General features: G+C 42.0%; 1 long non-coding RNA gene and 1 pseudogene across 1 annotated transcript in view; both read right to left on the minus strand.

Annotated features, from left to right (window-relative positions):
- LOC123618410 (uncharacterized) overlaps positions 1 to 14,642 on the minus strand; it is an 82,572-nt gene that overhangs the window by 50,089 nt on the left and 17,841 nt on the right. The gene's annotated exons all lie outside the window — the stretch shown is intronic.
- LOC141573609 (forkhead box protein H1 pseudogene) lies at positions 289 to 9,601 on the minus strand (annotated as a pseudogene).

A 14,642-nucleotide genomic window follows, 5' to 3' on the forward strand; every position in this document is an offset into this window, starting at 1 on the left:
GGCTATACTCCCGGTGTTGTACACGACCTCCTTGAGCCTACCTTAACACCCAGCAGTTTGTACATCCTACTCCTCCACCCCTATATTACATCTCCCCATAGCCAAACCCCATCCCCACTGACAGCCAATAGTTTTCAACCACATTTTTTATTGAAATATAGTTGATTTACAATGTTATGTTAGTTTCTGCTATAAAGCAAAGTGATTCAGAAATATATATATATTTCTTTTTCAGATTCTTTTCCATTATAGGTTATTGCAAGATAATGACTATAGTTCCCTGTGCTATATAGTAGGACCTTGTTGTTTAATATTACATCTGTTAATTGCTTGACTCGGTCTACGGTGTAGGTATTGCCTTTTATTTAAGAGTAACTTAGAAAAAGTGCAGCTGAATGTGGTTCCACCTGTGATATAAAGGATCACAGTGAGCTAGTGTCTATAATTAATCTAAATAGGCATTTTTACAAGTGATATCAAGCAAAAAAAGAGAGGGAAGAGATGAATTCACATTTCATAAGCACTTATTACATTGATAAATGCTTGGTATCTATATGCTTTATTTCACTTACTCCTCAAACCCTATGATGTAGATATTACTGTTCCTATTTCACAGAGGAAGAAGAATGTAGCTTGGAGAGGTCAAATCATTTATTCAAAGTCACAGGGCAAGTAAGAGGAAGAATTAGAAGTCGAAGTTCTGTCTTCCTAATCCCAAAAGCTGTGTTCTTTCCACTCTACCAACATAAATGAAGGTCTACAGTTTCCTATATGAAACTCACAGGGTAGTCTCATTCTGAAAGAGATACCCAAAAAAGGACTGTGTATACTTCCATTTTACAAAAGTGCTCCTCCCCGACCTAAAGCAAACAAGCAGGCTTTAAAATTCCCAGGACAGTTCTCGGTCTACATAGAGAGGAGGAACTTGTGGATGTTGTGTGATGTTATGGAGACCAGAAGTGCTAACAAAGATGGCCCTCGGCCTGAGGTCAGCCTGGAGAGCGGGATACTAAATGCCCCTTTGGCCATTAAAACTGAAGCCGGATTTCATGTAGAGGGCAAAACCAGGGGAAGACAAGCTTTCTAACTAGGACAAGAGCTGTGTCCTGGGGAAGTCAAGTGCAGCATCTTGAATGAGCGTCATGATCTCACCGTGGCAGCAAAGGTGGGAGGTGAGACAGGCAAGGCAATATTTCATTGAAAACTCAACTTTTATGCACAAAAAGTACATAAGCAATCTAAGCAAGAGCCATTCTAAGCTTTTTATAGAAAGATGGTGAGATTTTCTGCAAAGGACTTTGTAAAGAACTCACATGTATATTTTGAGAAGCATAATCATAGTCCAAGCACCTTCTCTTGGACTGGTACAATGCATAACTGCAATTATTAATGCCTGGAATTTACTGACATTGCAGAAAGAGCTTTTCATACTATCACAACCTCTGTCGGTTAAGCCTTACACCCCCACCTTTAGAGACAAACACTGCTTTTAGCTTTACTCATTGTTGGCAGCTATCTGTAAGATAAATTGCTTCAAATAATTTTTATTAGTTTGCCTAAGATCAAGAAGTCAGATTTTTTTTAAATATCCATGCTTGTATGCAAATAAGGGCTTCATTGTATCATTTCAAAATGAGGTCGTTTTGCTTTCCCCACTGGGTGTTCCACACCCAAAAGTTTCCACGAAGATCCAATGTTAACACTTGTGATTTCTATCAGAATCATAACAACTTAAAAAATCACACATTTTAATGATACAAATGAACTTATTTACAAAACAGAAATAGACTCACAGACATAGAAAACAAACTTACGGTTATCAAAGGGGGAAGAGGTTGAGGAGGGATAAATTAGGAGTCTGGGATTAGCATATATAAACTACTACATATAAAATAGATAAACAACAAGGGCCTCCTGTATAGCACAGGGAACTATATTCAGTATTGTATCATAAACCACAATGGAAAAGAGAATATATGTATAACTGAATCACTATGCTATACACCAGAAACTAACACAACATTGTAAATCAATTAGACTTCAATTTTTTAAAAAACACACAATTTTAAAGATTTGGGTGGTGACTTATTCCAACCTCCTACCCAGAAGTTCTTTCTAAAAGATTCTAGGCCTCCAGCCTCCGCAGGGAGACAGAGAGCTAGAGCGCAGGCTACCAGCAGCTCCTGGACATCAAGATGCACCTGCCGAAGGAAACTGAGACCCACTACTGCCTGCCTGAGGGGCAGGGCTGCTAGGTGAGAAGCTTCAAGTTTAATGAAAAAGGAAATCTGGTGGGGCTAGTGGCAAGTATAGGTATCTGGTTGCTCCTATTTACAATCTTAACTAAATGCAACCATGTTATACTACAAAGGCTGGACAACTTGTACAACTGTGAGTCCAATTTTCAATACCCTCTTACTGGCTCCATGAAGGCAATGGCCAAGGCCTTGACTTACGAACCCAGCCCTAGTTCCACACATCACCATCCCCGCACAGGGCCCTCCACAAACATTTGCCCACTTGAAGTGAAATCTAGGGCAGCACTGTGGCTCTGCCTTCCCTCCTCAGAAAAACTAGCTCATTACAACCAACATGGTGTATGCTTAATAGACATTTGGGGTGATGTAGGTTAAAAACAGAATGAATACAAAATATGAAAAGCTAAAACTCAATGACTCCAACTTAAGAGTTTTAAAAGATGGTCCTGGATATGACAATGTTTATGCATACCTAAAACCAAACAAGAATATATGATGTTCTGGTTTCCTTTTCAATCATGAGTCTGAACCTGGATCAAAAAGAGAAAATAAAATCACGGGTAATTTGTATAAGAAAGATTTTCCAGCTAGGGGGAGGGTCAAGACAGGTGAAGGGGATTAAGAGGTGCAAACTATTAGGTATAAAATAAATAAGATACAAGGATGTAATACACAGCATAGGGAATATAACCAATATTTTATAATTTTATTTGGAGTACAATCTAAAAAATTGAATCCCTATGCTGTACACCTGAAACTAATATTGTAAGTCAACTACACTTCAATTAAAAAAAAATAGAACAATTACAAAATAAAAAAGAGAGAGAGAGATTTTCCATCATTCTATTTCATTTTCTTCAGAGGAACAGTATATTCCAGGTCACAAAGAGTTGTGTTTTTATATGGATTTATCATTTGCATTAAGCAGTTAAAGTCATATCAAACCAAGGCTCTGACTGTAGAATAGTTTCGAAGTTTCACTGAGACATTTGTTAAAGTCATGCTCTATTTTTTGAAATGTACATCTATATAAATAATAATAAATGTCTCAGAAGCTCTTACTGTATCAGATTTAAATGGTTTTCTTCCAAGCATTGTTCAACTCAGGGAAGGGAGATGCACTTTCCCTTTCAAAGGAAGTAAAGAAGGAAAGAAGATAGAATAAATAGAGGAGAATGCGATAGATACTAATTTTAAGTTCTGCAGGGAACTCTTGAAAGCTTTACGCTCAGGATAACCCATCAAGGGTTGACTGAATAAGGGAATTAATATGACCTCTGACACAAGATGGATTGGAGTGGTGGGGATAGAGACTGGAGATAAAGTGAATAGGTTACTATAGCAATTCGAGGATAAATTGAATTTTTCTTGACTGAGATCATTCTGGGAGAAGTAAAGAATGAGAGACAGGATTTGGTCAATGATTAGACTTTCAAAAGCTAAGATAGGGTAAACAAAAAATTTTTAATTTCAAACCAGAAAGTTGGGAAGGAGAGCAGAATTAGACAGAAAGATAACAGATTAATTTGTATGTGTATTGAGTTTGATATAAGAGTGGAACACCCCACTGGAAATAACCAATAGAAAACCAAAGATATGAATGGACAACTGCCCACAAGTTGCACTAAGACAGATATGGACAGCATGAAAAATACAAGTCTTTTTTTTTGAAATATTGTCTGTTCCTTTACTGTTATCTTCCACACTACCACCACCAAAACCAGGAAGGGTCTCTATTCCCTCTCCCCTAGAAGGTGCTACCTCCTTCCCAGGCAGTTGAGGGAGGACAGAACTTCAGGCCAGAGCTGCCATTAGGCTTTCCCTTCCCCAGCCCGGAGCCAGGGAGGGGAGATGACTGATGGTGACGGATGGATGGGTGGATAGACGGACAGAGGGCCAAAGATGGTGGGACCAGGAAGGGGACAGGAAGGGCTACTCCAAACAGAGCCCTGCTCCCAGCCTTCCCTAGGGGTAGGTGAGGCATGACTGTCTACCAGGGCCAGGGTGATACCCAGCTGGGCCACAGCTCTCCTGGGGCAGCCCAACAACCATGTGAACTCTCGGCTCTACTGATGCCTCATGTCTCAATACTGCCATAGCTACGCACACCTCTTGGTCCTCTTGTCCTTGGTTTCCTCTCAACAAGCCAAATGGTGGCAGAAGAGGGTGGGAGAGGAAAGCAGCCCCTGCCCTGGGAGCCTCACAGGCTGCACCGGGAGAGTAGCCAGCCTGGGCTGGGGGCAGCCAGGTCTCAGGGGTGGCTACCCCACACATCATAGATGCTTTTATTGGGTGGCACCCCCTGGAAGAGGGCATCTAGATCCCAGAGCAGCCCTCGGGGGCTATGGGTGGCAGGGGGCACCCCGCAGTGGGCTGCGCTGGTTGAGGGTGGGCACCGGGGGCAGGAGGTGGGTGGTAGTGGGGCCAAGGGCATTACCACATTGAGAGTGTAGATGGGCAAGTAGGAGGTGGGCAGCTGTCCCCAAAGTAAGGCCCTGTGACCTCCACCAGACAGCCCTCCTGGGTCTGAGGTGCCCTGCAGTAAGTGAAGGGGCCATGTTTTGGAATCAGGGGAGAGGGGCGAGGGCCTGCTGGTTCCACCCTGGTAAGTCTCCCCCTCCACTTTCACGGGCCCTGGGAGGGGGCAGAGGGGCCACAGAGGCCTCCCAGAGGGCAGGAGTGGAGTGGGCTCCTCTTCCTCCCGCCGGCGCACTGAGCCTGACAGACTTGGGCCGCTCCGTGGCGCCCCCTCCCCGGAGCCCCCTAACAGAGACTTCATGCTGAAGCCCTCGCTGGCCAGCGGCTGGGGACTAGATGGCCGGTAGGGCCGGCCAGGCAGCACCTAGGAGCCCAGGTCCTTGGCGAAGGCGCCCCTGGCGCCTTTGCTCTGCCAGCGCCGGCACGGGGCCGCGTTCTGCAGCCGCAGCGCCTCGGCCGGGATCAGGCTCACATCGACCGCCCAGAAGTTGCCCTTGGCCTGGGGTTTCGCAGGATCCTCGGGCACCTTGCGGAAGCACCGGCTGGAGGAGAGGTTGTGGCGGATGGAGTCTTTCCAGCCTTCATAGTCGTCCCTGAAGAAGGGGAACACGGCCTGGACCTGATGGATGATCTGGGCCAGCTTCAGCCTGCGGGACGGTGCGGCCTGGATCACCAGGGCGATCATGGCCAAGTAGGTGTACGGGGGCTTGTCATGCCGCAGGGATCTCTTCTTCCTCCTCTTGCGGGGCTGGGAGGGCGACTCCCTCCCGGGGAGCCCCAGGCCTGGGTTGCTGCAGGGCCCCATGCAGGGGAAGCACGCAACGTGGGCAGGGGCCTGACCCGGTGGTTGAGCGCAGGGCCGAAAGTACAATAGTCTTACTTGCTAGGTAAAATTTGTCATACAGAGCAAAAATCCTAGCCAACTGGTAAACATTCAAACTTTTAGAGTACATTTTTAAAAATCACTTTACGGCTAACGAAGTTCTAGAAATTCAGAACTAAATATGATGTTTTGAAGTATGAATTATCTTAACTCAAGAACCACAACAGAGGGGTCCTTTCCAGAAGTGAGTCACACACAAAAACACATATTCAGAGCGGAGTCATGCCAAGTCAGTCTTGGAGGTACCTGACTCAAGTCAAAAAACAGTTATTGATTGTTTATGATAAGCAAGTACAGCAATAAGCTGATGCAGCTAAACAATCAAAGGTCTTATACAGCATCACACAGCTGGAAAAAGACCAAAGCTAATCCGAAAAGATTAACCTTTAGGATTCTCAAAAAGAACTGAAAACGTTTCCCTAATTTTCTAACAGCGCTGACTTCAGTGACCATCTCTTTCAAGGTATGAGGCACGAGTTTTCTGACAACTTGGAGAAGTTTCAATGCTAATGATTTTTGAGGGTAAGTGAGCTTGTAGTACTTGTGTGTCCACATAGCACCAGATTTCGTTTCCGGAGCCAGAAATGGTGGACTGAGTCGCAGGTGAGATGAGACATTTGGAAAAAAAAAAAAAAAAGAAAGCAAGGAATTGAAGCGTAATGGATTAGTATAATGAATTTTTCTGAAGGCAACAGTGCAGAAATATTTGTAAAAGGTGCAGCAGAATGTGGACATACTAAAAGGCAACTAGTCTTGCCTTCCCAACAGCTTTGCTTTTCAGATAAGCTGGACTAAATTTCAGAATGTTTCTTAATTTCCAAATGTTTGTAACTGAAGCCAAAGACATCTTAAAATGTATTAAACTTTTTTATCTTTATTTTTACTGAATGGACCAGTGGTATCAGAAGCAGAAAAGAAATAAAAGTCAAACTGAGGGGCCAAAAAATTAAAAAGAAATTTCTTTTAATGTTCACAAATTTCAGTACCACAAATGGTATTGCAGACTACAGTCTTCAAGACATCAACAACTGTGTTAAGCACTAAATCAGAAAATAAATCTTGCACACTTTTACCTTAATACCGGATTATTTTTCATAGGCAACTCAAAAGTTACTGTTGACTACATGAAGTTAGAGATTAAAAGTACAAAGGTGGCATAGCTAAACTAGCAAAGGTATATTGGATTATATAGTTGAAAAAAGAGTGGGTTCTGTTTTAACTCGGTCTTTAAGATTAACATGGAGAAGTTGTCAAAGAGAATAGAAAATGTTTCCGTAATTCTCAAACAGTGCTGACTTTAATGAATATCTCTTTCAAGGAATGAGTAGCTAGTCTTGTGGCTGCCTGGGGAGGTTTCAAAGATAATGATTTTTTTGAGGGTAAAAACTACAGACGCCAGCATTTCTTCCAAACATTCAAAATTGTTCACGGAAGGAGAAGCCTTATATTCATGTAAGATGATATGATTTATAGGTGTAATTAAGTTGCATTAAACTGAAAAGTGTTGGTGTGCTGTATTAGTGGCTTTAATCTGAATGCAGCCCCACACCCAAGAGGAAAAGATTATCATTCCATCCTAAATACACAACAGTAATCCCTACGTGAGCAACTCCTGTCCTGGTGACACAATGAGAAGGTCAAAACAAACCTGAGCCTTGCGATGAACATTTCCAGAACTCAAAAGAAGTTTAATGAATATACATTATGTATACACATGACTGCAACATTGTGCTGTACATCAGAAACTGACACATTGTAATTGACTGTACTTCAATTAAAAGAAAAAAGAAATGTTTAACAATAACCAAGTCCTTTTCAAGAGAAGATATAAAGTCGATAAAAGATTGTCTACTCCGGTATTCATTCATATGTTCAAAAGTATTAAATAAGCATGAAGGCTAATGGGTTAGTGGGAAAACCCACTAAATGAGTGGGAGTTGGGGCAGGTTCCAAAGAAACAGAAGACATGCACTTTTTGCCCTTGAGAAGTTCACAATCTAGTTAAGGAGAAAACAAGCATTTTGAACCTCAGGGTAGTAAACAAACAGAATTTTTGTCAATCTGTATACTTTCAGTGCAACTTATTTTAATAACCAAAGTCAGATTCTACCTCCTCCAAGCCTGTGGGGAAATACCATTTAAAAAAAAAAAATTGTACAGCTAAAATTTCATTTGTTACAGGTCTCTTTGTAAAGAGCCTAAATGTACCACACACACACATATATATATACATATACATATATATAGATTTATATAAAGCTTGCTAAGAAAGGGATCTACATATAAATACCAGCTGGCGAACAACCAGCGATACACAGTGCATCCTTCAAAGCTATATGACAGCGCCGAGCCGCTGAGGGGGCTCAGATACTGAGACTGACTGGGAAGCTGAAATCAAGAGAAAAAGAGAAGGATGGGGAGACAGAAACAGATGCATCTGATAGCAGCTGTCAGGCAGCAGAGTCCAACCCAGGAAAAGTTGGAGGGCTCTGCAATAGCAGCATAAAACCAGGGAGGCAGTCAGCATCACGGGGAAGTAAGAAGGCAGAAGAGGACACAGGACGTGGGGAGTGTGCTTCTGAAATAGGCGCATCCATCTAGCCAGTTGGTGTAGTGGGAGGATATGTAAGCCTGCAAATAGAACTCAGTAAGTCAAGCCATTATGTGAAGACCAATAAGCAAAAATAATTTCCAAAGATATATGAACTTTGGTTACAGAGAAGTACTGTGTCCTACTTTTGAATGGTATCACACTGGTCTCCTCCGCCTGCCCACACCATCTGTCATGGGGAAAGCTACTGGAGAAGACAAAAGAGGAACACTACAGCTGGGTCCTACATTCAAGGCATTGGAAAGGCAGAAATGCTCAATTCTGAGGACTAGACCTTTGCTACTGTAATAGTTGTGCAGGGCATATATCCAAGATCAGGAAGCAGACAACATTAATGTCAGAGAAGGTTCATACAGAGACACAAGCTTACTTGAGTGAGGTGGATGTTGAAAGCCAAACAGAGGAATTTCTATAAACTCTTGCGTCCTCCACCATCAGCAACCCTCTGATTTTTCTACTTCCAACTTCTCTCTCTTTACTGCTACTGTTTACCAGAAAACACTTCACATTGAAGACCACGCCATCTCTGATAAGGGTTCAAAATCTAGTATATAAGGTCCTTCCATATGTGCTTGAAGTTTCCCTCAAAAAAAAAAAAAATTGGTTTTTTAACCAATTCTGGATATTTTATACAGAGAAGCATACAATACACATCCTTTTGTGTCTGGCTTCTTTCACTTATTGTCATGTTTTCAAGGCTCATCCATGCTGTAGCGTGTATCAGGACTTCATTCCTTATCATGGCTGAATAATATTCTGCTGTATGGATATACCACAATTTGCTTGTTCATTCACCTGTTGATGGAAACTTGAGTCATTTCCACCTTTTGGGCATTATAATTAGTGCTGATATCCATAAAGACAGAAAGCAGATTGATAGTTACATAGGCTGGGGGATCAGGGGAGTAGGGAGTGACTGCTTAAAGGGTACAGGTGTTCTTTTTGAGGTGGTGAAATGGTTTGGAACTAGATAGATGCACTGGCTACCCAACATTGTGAATGGACTAAATGAACTGTACATTTTTTCAGGGTTAATTTTATGTTATGTGAATTTCACCTCAATCAATTTTTTTTTAATTTCAAGGCAAAGCCTCCATTGCCACCTGCCTAAAGTAGATCCTACGTGTGGGCTAAATGACAATAGGAAATGTGACCTATTTTTAGATGAATTGTCTATAACATGTAGGTAATCCTTCACTGCTGAGATCAGACACTACCTGCTCCATGAAGCTTGCTGGGGAAACAGAATTAAAAACAAAATCTTCTCCCTGTCCACAAAGCCTCTCCAGAAAGTTAGTAGAGAAAGAAAACACTTTTGTTATTGAATAAGCATTAAACCAGAATGTGATGCAGTAAGACTGCAGGCAGAAGGAAATCTTACCCTTTTATAGCCAAGCAGATACAACACCTTAAATCCCTAAGTAAATGACAACTAGTCCTCCAGTAAGAGGACTTGACATCATCATGTGTCACATACAGTTCATCTGGTAATTGGGGTGACTTGACCTGGTGATTGGGGCTACCATCTGTGTTTGCTAAAAGGCTTCATATAAAGGAAAAATACACTTCTTATAACAGGAGCTGGTTTTCGAGAGAGGCTCCTACCTTTGCACAGGAACTGGGAGACAGGGGTACTGTTTTCTTTGGATGTTTACATTCCCAAGTATGGTTCCCAGGTCCTTGAGAAAGACATTCCTGGGTCATAAAGCTGGCCAGGGGCTTATTTAGCTTTTAAAAGATTCAGTTACATTTCAAAGAGACGGAGAAAGAATTTACAGGGTTTCGAAACTAATTGCTCTAAGAAAAGAGGGGGATGGGTGTCTCTTCCCTTATTTTCAACAAGGAGAATTAAGCCTCTTAGTTTTCATTTGTATTTGCCCTTACAAGCCTTCTCTGATCCTCCCAGCAAAAAGTAATTACTTCCCCTTCGGAGATGCCTTTCTGTAGCACTTCCCACTTCGACCCTGAACTGAACGGTTTCAACAGGATCAGCATTTATTCCTTTTCTACATCCCTTCTGGTGCCTAGCACACTGCCCAGAGCCAACACTCAGAAAAGGCTCTGGACGACAGCTGAGAACCGTGTGGTAATGGGAATGTCCTGGATCTTGACTGCATTACTGTTAATATCGCGTTGTAATTTTGTCCTATTGTTTATAAGATGTTACGAGTAGGGGACCTCAAAAAAGGGTCTGCACCGTTTCTCTGTACTATTTCTTACAACCGAATCCACAGTTACCTCAAAGTGAAAAGTTGAATTAAAATTTGTAAATGTCCTTGAATGCATAAACACAGGTGAATCATTTAACCACTGAATGATAGTTACAGGATACTATAAAGAGAAACACCAGACCAAACTGAAGAGAAGAAAATTCACAGCTACAGTCAGGGGAAGAGCTGAGCAGGATTAAAGGATGCCTTTAGGAAACTATGGGGATTATCAATCCAGATGCTAAACACTGCTGTGCAGGGCAGAGAGCTGTGAGAATCGAATAGGTTAAAAAAAAAAACTAAAAAAATTAAAAATTTTAAAGAGAGACAAAATAAATAAATAAATTAAATCCAAGAAAGGATGAATGCAAGTACAAGGGATTAAATTGTCTAGAATAAACCAAGACGAGGAGAAAATGACCAGAACTAGACTCTCCAGGACACTCCCTAGAAGACGGCAGGGCCAAGGTCATCAGTTAGAGAAAGGAGGTTTAGAAAAATCAGTATTTCAAAGACAGGAAGGGACGCTAAGGGAACACCCATCAAACTGGTGAGGGAGATGTACTTAGGACCCAACAAAGATCTCTCGTCCAGGGACCAGAAACAAAAGGCCAGTATTGTAGCTCAAACGGGGCCAGTGGCTGCGTGCAGAGCTTTAGTCTGAGAACCATAACTTCAAAGGTTGGGGCCTCCAGATGAAAAGGGAATGGATAAAGGAAATTGAATTCCTGAATAGTTTGGTTTAGTGCTTATGGTCTGCAATGCTAACGATAGAATATGAATTGTATTTGTAATACACTGAAACTATATATATAGAAACAGTTTCAAACAGTTTCAGTGTATTACATATATATGTATACATAAACTGGCTTCACCTTCTAGCAATGCTCATTTGGGGAGCATGAAACATCTGTGTGTTGGGCTGCAATGAACAAGGTTGGAAGGGGAAGTGCTATTGAAAATACCAGAGAAAATGGGACCCAAGGGCCAAGTCTTTGGTGAGAGAAATTGCCCTGCTTTTTACTCTTGAGTTACAGCAGCTAAGAATGAATTCAGTATCTGCCAAGAACACACCCGCATGTGTATGATTCCCTGCTTAATCACTCCACATGAAATGCATATGTAGGACATACGGAAATGAATGTCAGCATTGCTCGAGCACCTTGGAAAATACTAGAAAATGCTGACAAACACGTCCCAACCCAACACAAATCGGTCTAATTATATTCTCAACTGAAACATGAAACACAAGATTAAACCATATCATGTGGAGGCATGCTCTCGTGGAAAAAAAAATCAACAATGTAACAGAAAAGGGGACAAGTTAGTAAAGTCAGATCCTGTGACTTATAATATTTTAAAAGTACAAAAAAACCCACATCTTTATTTGCTGACTAATTATGCATCTATAATCCTATTAAAAGGCATGATTGATTAAAAAAGAAATTCACAGTATCTTAAGCTGCTAAAGAAATTACATTTAATAAGCAAAGTAATAGCCAAGTTCTATGAAATTATCCCCCAAATTAAAAGATCAGTTGGACTGATATGTCTGTCTAAGGAAAAGAGATTCATATTTACAACTGCCCAGAGGAGAAATCCATTTGATAGAAAATTGTGTTGTCATCAAGTCTGCCTGGTATACTTTTTAGACTAAAAACGGATCACAACAGTTATGTGCAGGACAGGCAAAACATGAAATGGATCAAGATTTGTGACGCTTGTAGACAACAAAATTAGGTACTTTAATGGGTGCCCAAGTGCATTACATTAAAAGTGCATACACAGGGGAGGGTATAGCACAGTGGTGGAGCGCATGCTTAGCATGCACCAGCCCCTGGGTTCAATCCCCAGTACCTCCTAAAAAAAAAAAAGGCAAAAGTACATACATATGTGCCCAAGTGCATTATATAAAAACAAATTAACTCATTATTTGCCTTTCAGTATTTTTTTCCTCCTTAAAGCTGAAATCCAATCTTCAGTACAAAAAGGTTAGAAGAGATGCTATTTCTTCCAAAGTTTAATGCCAAAGTCGCCACCTATCACTCAGTGAAATAAAAAAAAAAAATCAAGATGAAGGACGGGTGTGCACCTGACCTGCCTGGATTTATAAGCAGGGAAAACTGGGGAGTGTAACATTTTTCAACTACTTATCTGTCTCCTGGTAGTTCATTGCCTCCACTTCCACCTTCTTCAAGCCAGTAGGTGACTCTGTTCACTGCCTCAGGGGAGAGTGAAGCAAAGTCCATGGTCTTAGAAGGAAGAGGACTCAGAGCCCAAACAAAACTATGAGAAGAAACATCATTCATTCTACACGTATTTGTTGTCTCCCATCTCAGTGCCTGGCACAGAGAGAGAAATGAACAGGATAGACAGATATCGGGCTTTACATTCTAGACTAGAACCTTCAAGAATAGGAGAGCTTCCCCTGGACTGAAGGGAGAGAGGAGAAAGGAGGAGTGAAGAGACAAGGGCAGCGGTGGGTCCCCAAGAGAGAAGCCCCCGGTCCTGCTTCTGAGTCAGAGCCCCCGTAAGGCAGCAAGACGGGAGGGGAGTTTGGGAACCTGGCCGCTCAGGAGCACTGCATCCTGCTTATGGGATCGTGGCCCTGGGAAAGGGACAAGAGCCAAACAGGTTACAGTTGAGCAGGGTGTCCAGGCAGATGGAGCCACAAACAATCTACCAGGTATTTCCATGCCGCCAGGACACTGAAGCAGCAGAATGATTCTCCAGCCCTCAAGCAGGGAAGGAAGCATGGAAGAGAGCAGGTGGAAGCTGTAAGGACAAATACAAACTAAAACTAAGAGGCTCAATCTTCCCTGTTGAAATAAGGTAAGAGACACCCCCCCCCCTTTTCTTAGAGCCTTGATTTTAGAAACATTGTCACTGTAAATTCTTTCTCAGTCTCTTTGAAATGTAAGTGAACCTTTTAAAAGCTAAATAAGCCCTTGGCCAGCTTTATAGCCCAGGAACATCTTTCTCAAGGACCTGCGAACCATACTTGAGAACGTAAACATCCAAGGAAAATAGAGCCCCATCTCCCAAGCTCCAGCGGGAAGGGAGGAGCCTGTCTCCAAAACGACCTCCAGTTATAAGAAGTGTAATTTTCCTTTAAATGAGGTCTATTAGCAAACACAGATGGTGACCCCAATTACCAGGTCAGGTGACCAGATGAACTGTATGTGACAAATGGTGCTGTCAAGCCCTCTTCCTTGAGGACTAGTTCTTGTTTCTCCTGAGCACAGGGACGTGAGGGGTTGTACCTGCTTGGCTATGGAAGGGAAGGATTTCCTTCTGCCTTTGCACTTTCTTAGCAATTCCTGGGATGGGCGTCACATCATAGTTTAATTCTGATTCTATAGCAAAGGTGTTTTCTTTCTCTACTACCTTTGTGGAGAGGATTTCTGGGTGGGGAGATTCTGTTTTTGTCTCCCCCAAAATGCAAATGGGACAAGTGGGAAGAATAAAGACTGACTCAGTGAACACAGACTTGGACAAATGACATCAAAGATGAGACGGGGGCCCCAGAGTCACAACTACTGAAGTTCTCCAAAACTTAGATACAGTGTTTTGGAGAAAAGGTAGGAAGCCCAATTGGTGAGAGCTAATTACACTTCCTCTACAGAATGAGAACTCAAGATTAATTTGTTATACAATTCACAGACAGAAAGACTTTTGGTTACCAAAGGGGAAAAGGGTAGAGGAGGGACAAATTAGGAGTTTGGGATTAGCAGATACAAACTACTATCTATGAAATAGATAAACAACAAGGTCCGACTGTATAACACAGGGAACTATATTCAATATCCTGTAATAAACCAAAAGAATATGAAAAAGAATATACATATAGTCTTTGTACACTTTGTTGTGCACCAGAAACTATCACAGCATTGTAAAACTGTTACCAAATCCAAGCTCATACTGCTTGCCCCATGACAGGCCAATAAATCAAGAGAAAAGTTGTCGAGGCGAGGAATGGCGACTTTATTTGGAAAACCAGCAGACCAAGAGAATGGTGGACTACTGTCCCAAAGAACCATCTCTTCTGAGTTCAAATTCAGGCTTCTTTTATACTAAAAGGGGAAGAGGTAAAGTCCTGGTTCCAGCCAGACCCAGGAAAAGATGTATTAATTTCTTCCTTCCTGCAGCCATTCACAGGTGGGCCTGGTCAGGCTGTTTCCTGTGAGCTAAACAAAGGTGTT

This window comes from Camelus bactrianus, chromosome 16 (genome assembly GCF_048773025.1).
Source record: "Camelus bactrianus isolate YW-2024 breed Bactrian camel chromosome 16, ASM4877302v1, whole genome shotgun sequence".
Taxonomy (NCBI): domain Eukaryota; kingdom Metazoa; phylum Chordata; class Mammalia; order Artiodactyla; family Camelidae; genus Camelus; species Camelus bactrianus.